Below are 13,305 nucleotides of genomic sequence, written 5' to 3'. Positions count from 1 at the left end.
ACCTAAAATGGCAACTTTGCTTAACTTTTCGAGATCAACCTGCACAGTTACATTTTCTGGCTAATTGTTGTGTGTGCTGAGTCAATATTATCCTTTGAAAAAGGGATGCCTACATGAAATGCCAAAACAAACTGCGTGGGTAGATTCATCACACATATACTTAAGTTTAAGCTATGCCTTGGATTTTCTCCCACTCTTCACCTCCCACAGAAGTGTACAGAAAGACTTTTACTGAGTTCAGTAGACATCAAGATACAAATATGAATTACAGCAAAGTCTTCACTGCTAGGCAAGAGCGGTAATGGCTGCAAATGTAGAACCAAACACCAAAATAACAAAAACACAGTTGGCATTTCAAAGGCTTCAAGTCTCATTTTGAAGCTTAAATGGAAAGTGTCAGATGGCACTGAAACATCAAGGCCCTTCTGTAGAAATGCTTAGTGTGCTGCTGCAATAAAACTAAGCTGTCGGTTAGCATCACAGAAGCCATTCTCAGTGACTCACTTTGCTTTCACTTAGCTATGAGCTCATTAAGCAGTGAGCAGGCCAGGGTACTCTGACAGCATGTTAACCTAAAACCAGAATTTAAATGAAAATACAGCAGTGAGTTTTTTTTTTTTTATTGGCATATGAAGTTCTAAAAAGTCTGAGTAATGCTGGCACTTACAAAAAGGTTTGTTTGCTAGTATATATACTTTGAGATTAAGGTATGCTAGCAAAAACAAAATGGGATATGAATTCTGACAGTAATGATGTTAAATCTGCACTATATGCTCACTGAGAATATATTAGCACATTTGTTGTTTTGGTATTTCTAGGAATATGCCCAGGAAAATCGGTCTTTCTCACATGCACACACACACACACACACACACACACACACACACACACACACACACACACACACACACACACACACACACACACATACTCTACAGTCCTGTGCTTTTATGTGTGTACTCATTTCTTTACTTATCTATCTTTTTGTTAGTATTTGTTTAACAGGAAAGTCTGACTGGGCAAAGCTCTTTTTCAAAAGTGGCCCTGGGAGAAAAGCTCCAAATCATACATACATTTGAATGAGCTAACAGTAATATGGGGTTAACATGTTCCATACACTATATAGTATTTATAGCATGGTAAGCTCAGACATGTCTATAGAGCACAGTATATACAGCATGTGAAACTCAGATATTAATAGAACATGCAGCATTATGTTACAGTGTATGTATATAATACCACAGTAATAGGGTCTGTGTTAAATGTTCGAACATCCAAACCGTCAAACATTACATGGTCGAGACCAAATGTTCAACATTTGAATGTTCGAACATAAAAAAAAAAAAAAGAAAGAAAACACAGAAAAAAACATTTTAACAATGTAGGCAGAAGGGCAAGTCCCCCTGCACCCCCCAAACACCCCTACTTAAATATACTCCGAGACAGCACTTCAGTGCAGAAAAGGGAAATTCTCCCTATCTGCACTGTATGGTGCCATTGAAAGTCTATCTTTGAGCACTCAAAATTTCGAATGTTTGGTCTCGACCATGTAATGTTCGAAATTTTGAGCGTTCGAAGATTTGACACGTATCCCAGTAATATTAGTTAACAAACAGCAGGTAAGCCATATGCCTGTTTTATCCAAACAGTTAAATCCACTTGAAATTGATAAGCAGGACGCTATGATAGAATAAGTTAGACAAATTAGTGACATTTGTTTAATCTGATTGCTAGAGATAAGGAATTAGTAAAGAAGTATGTACAAATACAGTACTTTTATACTTATATTTATGAGTTCATTGGTATTGTGAATTATAGATGTTATATGATTTAGAATTAGAAGGGGTCCTGGTAATTGGGGCTTTGCAAATGCAAGACCATTTGCTTGAGAAGTACATCTTCAAAGAGATTTTAAATAGTAGATGAGATATTTCTAATATCTACAGGCTTGATTTGCATACTTTAGCAACATATTCTGACAACTGACAGTTATCACTATGATTTTTAAATTTTTGAGTGAGTACTGGATGCCTGTTAGTGACTGCAGTGGAGGTGTACCAGTTTTATAACCTGCCTATACCAGCATATCTGTTTGGGATATACAGAATTTTGTGGGCAGCCTTAATAGATGGCTAGTAGGTTAAATAGCTACAGCCAATTATAAGTGTGAAGTACCACATGGTGATATGTTTAATTAATGTTGTTGCCTGTACACCTTGCAATTTTAATATGAGTGTTCCAGTTTCTCCAGTTTAGCTATCTGAGTGGACTGTAGGCCAGTGAAAATTACTGATGCATAAAGTAGCTGCAGGGCATTACCTCAGCAGATTGGATTATAGTTATGGACATATACTGTGAAATGTGCAGAACCTTGTGCTTCCCTACACAGGTCCAGTATATTTCTGTTTCAGAGTAAAAAGTCTTTCAGCTTTTCCTGGTTAGGGGTCGCCACAGTGGAACTCTGATTCGCTAATGATTGCCAGTGGATTTTTATGGTGCCGGGTTGCCAGCCCGATGCCCAACCTCCAAAGAAGGCACACCCATTCATGCACGCACCTACCTGCATGTCTTTAACATCACTTGACCATGGGGAGGACATGCAGACTCCACACAAAAGGCGCTCCAGCTGAGAATCGAACGGGAGAACCTCTTGCTGTGAGGTGACAACACTAACTGCTGCACCACAGGCAGAAAAAAGGTCTTAACTATTGTTTTTTGCTGTGGTACTCAACCAGTAATTGACCAGCCTCAGTTGCCTGGAGGCAGTTAAAGTATCTGGAAAGTTTGTAAAGGTTTACAATACTTAGTAGTACTTGTGTGTTATACCTGCAATGCAACAACTTGCTATGTTAATGCAAAGCACAAAATAGTTCAGACTTTAAAGAGTTTTCTATAAAAATGAGTTTGAAAAATAATAACATTCAGAACTGCAGAAACAAAACCCTAACACACAGTAGAGCAATAACTCTTCCCATCCATCCATCCATCCTTCCATTTTACAGACTGTTAATATTGCTAAGGGCGGAGTCGGCGGCAGTAGACCAATCAGGAAAGACCAGGCGGACGTTCCTATTCCCACAATCAGTTCATACTTTGTGATCACAAATTGTTGTCAGGCAAGTTGACAAACATAGTCTGCCTAGTATATCCTGGGTCTGCCAAGGGGCATTTTCACAATGGGTCACGTCTAGTGCCAGTCCCAAAGGAGCTGTCCAGGAGACAAAGTTACTAAGTGCCCAGGTTACCTAAAATGGGTCATCCCAGCCTAGAGAAGGATGGAGTATGTTTGCTCAAAGCCTTAAAGCCTTACCTGTGTCACCTGGTACCCTGGGCAGTCCCTAGAGCCAAAGTGGAAGACAAAGAAAAAAGGTCTTCCCAAAGCTGAGAATGAAATATATAAACCAAAGAAACTTGTAACACACAATAAAACAATAAAATATATACTATACTGGACTGAAATTATTGCCAAGACACACTCCACACGAACTCCTGTATAACCAAAGTGAAAGTTTTATCGGTGCTTCCTAGAACCTCGGCCAATATGCCTTCAGTGGGAATAATGTTCAACACCAATAAAACCACTTTAAATAAGACTGCAAAATTACTTAATTGTGTGCTAAGAACATTATTAACCAATTCAATTTGTTCCATTAGAACAATTTAAAGTAACAGTACACCAACTTGATCTGAAGTACATACAGAATTTAAAAAAGGAACTCAAATAAACAAAGTCCTACAAACTACTTATATAAAACCATGAATTTATATTAAATGTATTTGATACATATTAACTTTAAATTCCTGATTCAAGCCCTTAGGGTGAAGTTTGTTGAAATTAATAATAAATTTAACTTCCAAATTACTAAGTTTATTCAAAAAATCCTCCCCATATGTGTAAAAAGGTTTTGCCAAGATGCAGAAAAATAAACTGGCTCCTGAAATGAAATAAATAAAGTAAAATAAAAACTCATCAGTGAATTGTGTCTACAGTTAATAGCGCACTAGGCTACTATATAGCCTTGTGATTGTAGTATGAGCATTTATTTCTGAAACGATGATACACTACAGAACATGATAGAACGTAATTGGTTGGACAATGTAAGATCTTTGTAAAGATTCTGAGCCACTGGAATGGATCGCAATTTGACTTATCTAGTTCTGCAATTTGCCAGTAAGGTGACTATAGTAGAACTCCAGTGGGATTGCACTAGTTCTGAGGTAGAGCTGCAGAGTGTCTAAAGTAGGTGGGCAGTGTGCACTAGGGTTGTTAGTAGTTCTGCAGTGTTCATGCAGTGGAATCATTGTTAGATTGCTGAATAATTAGGGTGATTCTATTGGTTTTGCAGTGAATTGCTAATTACAGTTACATTGTACTAGAATAACAGGAGGGATTCACATAAGATTAAAATGGCTCTGTAGTCAGCCTGCAGTGATTCTGCAGTGGTCATGCCACGTATCTATCAGTGGTATTGCAGTAGATCCTCAGTGGACTTGCACTGAAGCCACCATTGATTTGCTAAAGAATTGCATTGATTCATTCTTCTGTGAGACTGTAATACTTCTGCTGTCACACTGTTCCAGAATAGCACTGGATTTCACCTAAGACTGCAATGGCTCAGTGGTGGACTTATAGTGGAATTGTATTGGCTTTGTATTGGGATTCCTTTCAGACTGGAATTGTTCAGTTTCATTACAGTGGGCCTGCAGTAATAATGCAGAGGATCTGCAGTGGATTTGCACTGAGGACACAGTGGGTCTACAGGGACTAAAGAAAAACAGACATATCCTTTCCAGAAATTTGATAAATCTTTATTGTAATAAATGTTTTTTTTTATGTTTTTTTTTTATGTTTTATTCTCTCTCTTGTCTTTTATTATTGCAGAATCTCATTGCTAAATTACTGATAAAAATAAAAAAAAGTATTTAACAATGAAATTTTAAAAGCTGTAAGAAAACAAAATTTCTCACTGAATATGAGATTTAGGTGACCTGCGCTTGTTTTCCCCTGTGCATCAAACACATACTGTAGCACTGGGATTGTAAGTTTTCCTTGCCTATTTTGTAAGATATTTTAAATTCTGCATTACATGTTACTAGCACTAAATTCATCTATCCAGATCATTGAATTTGTTTTCTCCAGGGAACATAGGCATAAAATGTAGTTGGTTGTGAATTTAGGGCTTCCTTATTTTCTTAAACCAGAGTTGAAATCTCCTTAACATCCACTGATGGACTCAGCTTTAAAAGGATAAACCATCTCCACTGAGATCATTTCTGGTCTGCTGTAAGTTTTCTTTACTTTTTATAAGAAGCCTTAGCCTTTCTTGCCACACTGCCCCCCCCCCATTTGCTATCTTGAAAAGATAAGATAAAGTTCATTTTTTGCCATATGTGCTGAACATTTTTATGTAGTCATACAAATGATAGCAGACCTAAGCACTAAGATGATGATTGTGATGTCATTTGCTTTGATTTTTCTGCATCTAAATAAAACAGTTTGCTTCTACATACTGACTTGGTTTAAGTGCACATAAAGGAACACCCAGTCTGCATGACACAGTCTAAGGCCATATTTATTTATAATATCTCTTGTCTAGTGAAGGAAAATCTTTAAAGTCGGCAATATGAGCATTATAATTAGAAATGTAAAACATGTATCTGATATACCATGTTTGCCACCACAATGAAAATTGTTTCTGCCAGTCATATGAAATTACAGCAGCCATCTAGTTCACTTCAACAATGAGAAGTCATTTCTTTTTGTATCCCCTGATACATTATAAGTAGGGCAGTCTGCAAAGAAAAGCTGGACCTTTTCTTTGAATCCAATTTTCACTGCACAGGAATACATTTGTGTTCTTGTGGGTTCAGTGAGGAAGTTGAAGAGAAACACATCTGTGAAGAGTTGCAATATAAATTAAATTAATATAAATTTATATTAAATATAGATTAAATAAGTGAAGGTATTTAAAACAAATGTTTGAGCTCTAGCAGGTCTCATCCCACTTCCTGGCAGAAAAGCTTACACCTCCTACACTTGTAGACCATCATCTGAGAAGGAGCACTTAAATATAGTTTTTCATCTCCTAACAGCCCATTAGGATGTTGGGACTCGCATGTAATCTAACATTTCTTGCTTTCTCTGACTGTATTATTTTCAGTACAGGATGCTTGCTTCATATATCTGGAACAAGAGCTCGGCACTGCTTTGTTTTTCCATCATGCATTTGTGATTTCCAAAACCACTTTATAGGTCTTGAGTATTAGACTGTGTTATCTACTTAACTTTCAGATGTATGAAGAATGGTAGCATTATGGCACACAGTCGCATAAGCCATGTATGAGATGGTTGTGCAGATATTTACTGGAAGATGTAAAGATGTGACATGACATATACACACAACGCAATTGCTCGTCCACTATCCTCTATATGACCTTGTCTGAAAGTCTCAGTAGAGCCCAGCTTCTTCTCATTCAGAGAATAAAAGTCAGCATTGCTCCTTGCAAAACAAAAGAGGTTAGACATAAGAATGATAGAAACAGAGAAGAACATGACAGCAGAATTCAGATGCCATGTGGCCCTTAGTTCAGCAACTGTTACAAAAAAATCAACAACTTAAACTATATTATTTCATGAAAGAGTGCACAGAACAAATTCTAAGAACCAAATAGTTAATTTTCTTTACTGAAGCCTCATTTGCTCTTTTTATAATCCACTAGGACAGCTTTCTTCATCTATAGCACATGTTTCATTGCTGTGCTTCCTTATTTTTATGACTCTCAGAGATTTCAACGGATACATGTTTTCTAGTTTTCGGTGGGATTGTTCCAAAATGTTGAACAGTTACATGTGCTGAAATTGCAGGCTGAAGCTACGGCTAGATAAGCATATAGGTGCACTGGGCTAATCAGTCAGTGACTCTTTTTCCTCCTGTTCTCCGAGATATAATCGCTCACAGTGCTGGAATACACTGTTGCATCTATAGGTGTCCGTTTTATTTATTTATTTATTTTACATTTATTAACTGGGAAAGTCTGACTTGGAACAAAGCCAATTTTCAGCGGAGGCCTGGGGAGAAACGCTCCAGATACATGTCTTTAAACCTGGGAGGAAACTGGAGCACCCAGAGGAAACCCAGACAAATGCAAGGAGGACATGCAGATGGATGTGCACAGAAAACTGTTCGCCACAGGTTGATCTTGCTGTTGTATTACTCAGCTGTGCTGGTCACTAATCCGACCTTGTAGAGTTCTTTTCCCCTTCACAGGTACCTGATGTTTCTAGGTCTTTCTTAGTCTGAAGTCAGCGGTGTTACTGACATATGGAAAGGCCTGTGTTTTTTATACATATATATATATATATATATATACACACACACACACACACACACACACACACACACACACACACACAATCACACGTACATATATGTATGCACATCTATATATCTATATCAGTATAGATATCGCTATATAAATATATATATATATATATATATATATATATATATATATTTGTATGTGCATAGAGTGAGAGGGATAAATATATATCTATGTAATGTGTAATCTTACCTGACTTGGACATTAAAAAGAAGCCATATATGTTATACAGTGTGGTTCATAGACTGCAATGAGGAAATCACACATTTAAGGGGATAAAGCTAGATTTGCAAATAGTAAATATTTGCTAATAATATGCATTCTCATATGTGTTTGAATCACTATTTATATTAATATTCTTCTCAAAACAGTTTTTCTTTCCGTTCCTTGCACTGTCTCAGATTATAAGAAAGGGTTTCAGTTATACAAAAGGTGTGCAAATGCTGACAAGTCCGATTGGCATATAAGGCCGCTAAGCCCCTGTTCATTTTTCACTAGCATCCGGCTGTCAGTATATGGGTGGGAGCTGAGGCAGGTTGAAAGGACAGATAAGGGAAATAAAATGCTGACAGATGGCAGACAGTAGAATCAGAGTCAAAGCGACTGCCTAGAGTTGTGTTTCTTCAGCACATGAATTAGAAACACATCTACAACTGTCAAATTCATTTCAAAATCACCAGTCTTCAGACTCTGGATTCCAAGTCTCCTCCATTCATTTAATTTGTGACAGTATGCACATCATACCACGACAGCCTGAGCCTGACTGTTTGGACAGAAATAAAATCAGGAGTTGTTATATGAAATATAGAGCACGCAGCATTTTAGCTGCCTCTGGATTTCCATTAAACATCACTGCTCCACCTGGAATAGAACCTTCAAAAAAACATTTGCAGAACCCTTGTTTAAGAAACCACCATGGAGCTGTGGTCAAAGTCAGTACTCTTTAGGTTGGCACTGATAGTCTGCTATGTTTGTGACAGGATTTGCCAAGTCGGAATCATAACACAGCTTGTTAACAGTGCAGCTGTTTTACCTTATGTATACAATCTCCACAAACTGCAGGCGCTCTGTTTTCAGTGTGACTTGAGTCCTGCCTTTTTTTTTTTTTTTTGCATTATGCCAATTTGTTGCATTTGATGGTGATATTGTTAAAAATTCTTAAGTGGGGTAAGATTGCAAGCAGGACATTTAATAGAAATGCTTCAAAACGACACATACTACAGGACGCATGCTGTAAATTAACACAACAAAATACTGGGGAAGGAGACAAAAGAGGCCCAAGTCCTTCTTACCTGAACATCGGTGGTCCACTCCTTCCTCTTCAATATTTTCTTTTATTTGTCCACCAACTAATAAACAGCTACAGTAATCAGCTACTGACTGATACAGCCTGCTTTTTTTTTCTATCACTCTCAATTCGGTCTGCTTTCCTTGTTTCTGTATTCTTTTATCTTCTGTCATGTGTGGCCTCCTCAGTTTCTTATAGTAACACGTTTACCCTACCTTTCTTTGGTTTAAGTGGCCATACCTTATCAGCCCTTTTCCTCTTCTTTTCATGAGTATGGAAATCATATGCTCTAGGTCTGCTGCTGTGGTCTAAGCCTTCCAGTTCATGTTATTATTATTATAGTCATTGTCCTCTGAACTGCCCCCTGCCCCCATTTTAAAGTACCCTCTCTAACCTTGTTTATGGAATAAATGGTGTGGTTCTGGTGATACATTGCCTTATATAAAAATTATCTCTAAATCCATTGAACTGTGAGACCTGGCAGTACAGAGAAGCATTTTGACTTTTTAATGATCTTTCATGTTGGCTAGTATATCTCTTTATTATCATAATAATAATAATAATAATACCACCTCTGTTTGTTTTCTACATTAAATGCAGCAGTAATCACCCATGTAGAAGACATTTCCTGCATTTATTGTGCTGAAATACACTACCTTATATACCTGTATTCATTTATCATATTCCTGCCTGGTGACTAGAGAGCACACTTCTCAACCTCTTAGAACAGGAAATCTGAACAAAGCTACAAATACTGGGGGGACAAAGGTCCAAAAATAGGGACACTTTTTAAAATATTGCTTTTACAAACTTAGAAAGTTGATAGATTAACATGTTTTGCATTAGCATGAATTTTCTGAAGAATATGAAGTCTGAAACAGAAATGTCTGCCATTATTTACTGAGTTCAGTCCTCATTAATTTGCCAGTGATTTGCCAGAAAACCACAATTTTATAGGAAACAGGTCAAAAATATGAGGCAAAAATTTGGACATTGTGCAAAATCTGGGCAGTTGAGAGGTATGCCAGAAAGGACTCATCAAAATGAATGGCTTTTTATAGCTAAACTCCAGGGACCAAGGCTCCAAAATAACCATTTGAAATGTCAGGATCTGCCAGGGCGGGTCCCAAAACACAGTGACTGAATGCCTAAAAAACGGACTTAGATCCTCTCCATATATTGCTATGCCCATTGTCTTATGCTAGCATTTTTTCTAACCCTTGGCCATTTAGATGTACTTTATATTTTTTTTTCTTTCTTTCTTTCAGTTCATTTTTTTCCTGCAGCCCCCATTTTAACTTTTTTAGCTGTATCAAATATTGCAAAATGGAATTTCCCTACCCATGTTCTTTTTCCTGACATTTCCCCCTGGGATACTTTGATTCATTCCAGCAATTTTTCATCTGAAGATTATTTCTTTACACTTTTCAATAGCTCTCTGACTCTTTCTGTTGTAATTCAGTTTTCCAAGTATTGTATTTTTGCTGCTATCCTAATATTATGATTTTTACTTGGCTATTAGTTTGACCATTGACATCTAAAGGGTCTAAGAATTAGTTATTTCTTAGGTTCTGTCCATTTCATACATCCAAAGTTTACAAAAATTTATTGAGTAGGTTCAGCCCTTTCTATGTAAGCTTTCTATAAACAGCAGCAACTTGTTCTTCTTTTACCGGTTAGGGGTCGCCACAGCAGAACTCCGGTCCGCTAATGATTGGCAGTAGATTTTTACAGTGCCAAAGTGCCAGCTCGACGCCCAACTTTCAACAATGACACGCTGGCACGCCCATTCACGCATGTATTTCAAAGGCCACTCGACTGTAGGGAGGACATGCAGACTCCACACAGAAGGCACTTCAGACAAGAATCAAATGGGAGAACCTCTTGCTGTGAGGTGACAACGCTACCTCTGCACCACCGCGGCTTAAGATGAAGACCTAATTCCCTGGTGTGGTTAATGTTGGGCCTCAGATTGTTGTAGCCATGTTAGAAATAATGTATTATTATTATTTTAGCCCAGAATCTTGAATTCTATATTAGAACTTGTATCTATGTTGTCCAATACACATAAATATTTGCACCACACAAAACTGTTTCTTTTCTCACAGGTTTGATTTCAAGGTTATGACCTGGTGACCTTTAAGATGAAATCAGTGTTGATGTATTCCACTTTTCATAAAATTAGACATCTAGAACAACATAAAACGTACTGTTATTGTCTACAGTTCTTCAAGCCCCAAAACAGTTACATTTTTCATATTCCACTTAGATTTATCCTTTTCTTTGCATACTGAGGTGCGTTATTTGCCTTTGAAAATATGGGACCAGTCCAGTATCTACATTATGCACTCATTTAATAATATCTTTCAAACAGCAAAAGCACAGTGGACAGTGTGCATATTGTATTACTAAGAATGAAGTCATATCCTGTTAACTCAATGGTACCAAATGTGTGTCACTGAAGTATAATGCAGTGTCTCTGTGATGTAAGTACCCAATAGTTACGATGTTACTGTAAGGTACCAGTGATGTTGCTTCGATGGAATGGTCAAGCGATGAAATTTATAATCCTAAGTTTGAGAACAGATGCTCACAGACAGAGATGCAAAATAAGATAGGCTGTTGGCACAAATACTGTCTCATAACTGAGAAGTCTGCATGTCGCCTTTTCATACTTTTAGTGAAAATGCAGCTGGCTGCCAGTATACAGTTCAATTAAAAATGACAAACCTTTTGTGAGCAGTACCTTGGGATCATTAAATTTTAACTGGACTTTTAGCTAGAATAAAGACAAGGTCATCAGTTTTAACTGGAGAGCTTCTGACAGTGCAACTTCATAAGTATATCGAACATTTAAAGTCTTAATGAGGAGAATGAGAGAAGTATTACTTTAATAAAAAAGTGGTATGTCCTAAAGTAAGCCTTAAAAAAGCACTGATGAAATCAGTAACAGTGCAACTAATGAAAAATAAACATACTGATATTCCTGTAAAATGAAAAGCAGAGGAAAAGCTGCATATTTGCAAAGCTACAGGGTGTTTGTTAACAGAGCAGCTTCACATTTACTGTTGAGGTCAGTGCATTTGTCAGATGTAAGAATGTCCCTTCTTTTTGCTCTGTGCCTAATATTGCTCTATAGGCTTATGCTAATTTAAATAACATAATTTTGCATTATATTTAATCAAAAAGGACAGTACTCGGTGCCTGTCAGTCAAAATATGTTCTTGAAATAGCTGTAGGTCCAAGGCCTGGAAGGTGGGAAAAAGAGAACAGCTATGCTGTTAGTTATTAAGGTTCAAAAGGTCAACATATCAGGGCTGGCTGAAGGCATTGAAATAAGTACCTGCTGACTTAGTCTTGATTCAGATGATGCAGTACTGACCCCTGGTGCAAGAAATGAATAAAAGCAGTGACCTGTTAAACACAGCAAAAGTGAGCTCTGGCACCCTTGGTGGACTGTAAATATGCTGCAGCAAATGCATGCTGAAACTGCCAAGAAGTGACATACATGGGCTAAGCCAAAACAGCAGCAGGTTATAAAAATAAATAAACAAACCGATATGTCTGTGTTGTCTCATAGGAGGCCATTATGCACAGCATGCTAAACATTTGAGTCAAGCATCTAATATGGTGATGGGAGTACTAATACAGAGAGGTAGAGGTTTTAGGGCTGATGACAAATGGAAGGGGAGCAGAAAGAAAAGGATGTAATATAAAGAATGCATACATTGATCGCCCCATGAATAAAGAAATTCCTGCGAGTGGTGTTGAGACCACTGGCAGATCAAATGCACCATCTAACTTTGTGTGTGTGTGTGTGTGTGTGTGTGTGTGTGTGTGTGTGTGTGTGTGTGTGTGTGTGTGTGTGTGCACTCCATTTTCCATGTGTAATATTTTATACAAATAAGTGTTGTCAGATTTTTGGTGTTTACCACCAGAGACCCTCAACAGTATGAGATTCAGAAAGCTGTTCACAGCTTTCTGTTGTCTCTTGAACACAGCTACTATTCTCAAAAGGGCTTCTCTGACTCCTGTTAACATCATAGTTATTATGTTAATGCAACTATCAAGTCTAAAGCCATTGACTCAATTCGGTCATAAAAAAAACAAAAAAAACAAAAAAAAGGGAATGCCATAAAATGTGCCAAGACCTTTAATTATTACTAAGTGTTTTTGTTCTAACAACAGAACTTTATCAGAATAATAATGCAAAAAGAAAAAAATGGAATGAATCATATCAGGAAATATGTGGAGATTTGTCTAAATCAAAGTGCGATACACACTAGAGGTGTGGAAAGATTCGATAAACTTCATGAACTTTGCTCACTTATTGGGCACATAAACGCACCTGCACATTCACTCACTCACATACACATATGTATGTACATATGACAATCACAGATAAATAATATACAAGTACACAGATAAACACATGTACAATGCAATCTGTTCACAATAAATTGATGCGTGCTATTCGTTAACAAAGACACGGGTTACTGACTCATGATCTCGGGTTTATATTTTTCTTTAAGAATAAGAAGACCATATTTTCTTTCTTCATCAATATTACCACATTGGACAATAAATCTTATAGTCTTATGATTCTAAACAGCATAGTTGCTGTGAAGAGATAATTG

Source organism: Protopterus annectens, chromosome 6.part0, assembly GCF_019279795.1.
Source record: "Protopterus annectens isolate FY-2018-M chromosome 6.part0, PAN1.0, whole genome shotgun sequence".
Lineage (NCBI taxonomy): Eukaryota > Metazoa > Chordata > Ceratodontiformes > Protopteridae > Protopterus > Protopterus annectens.
This window is presented reverse-complemented; position numbering follows the sequence as displayed.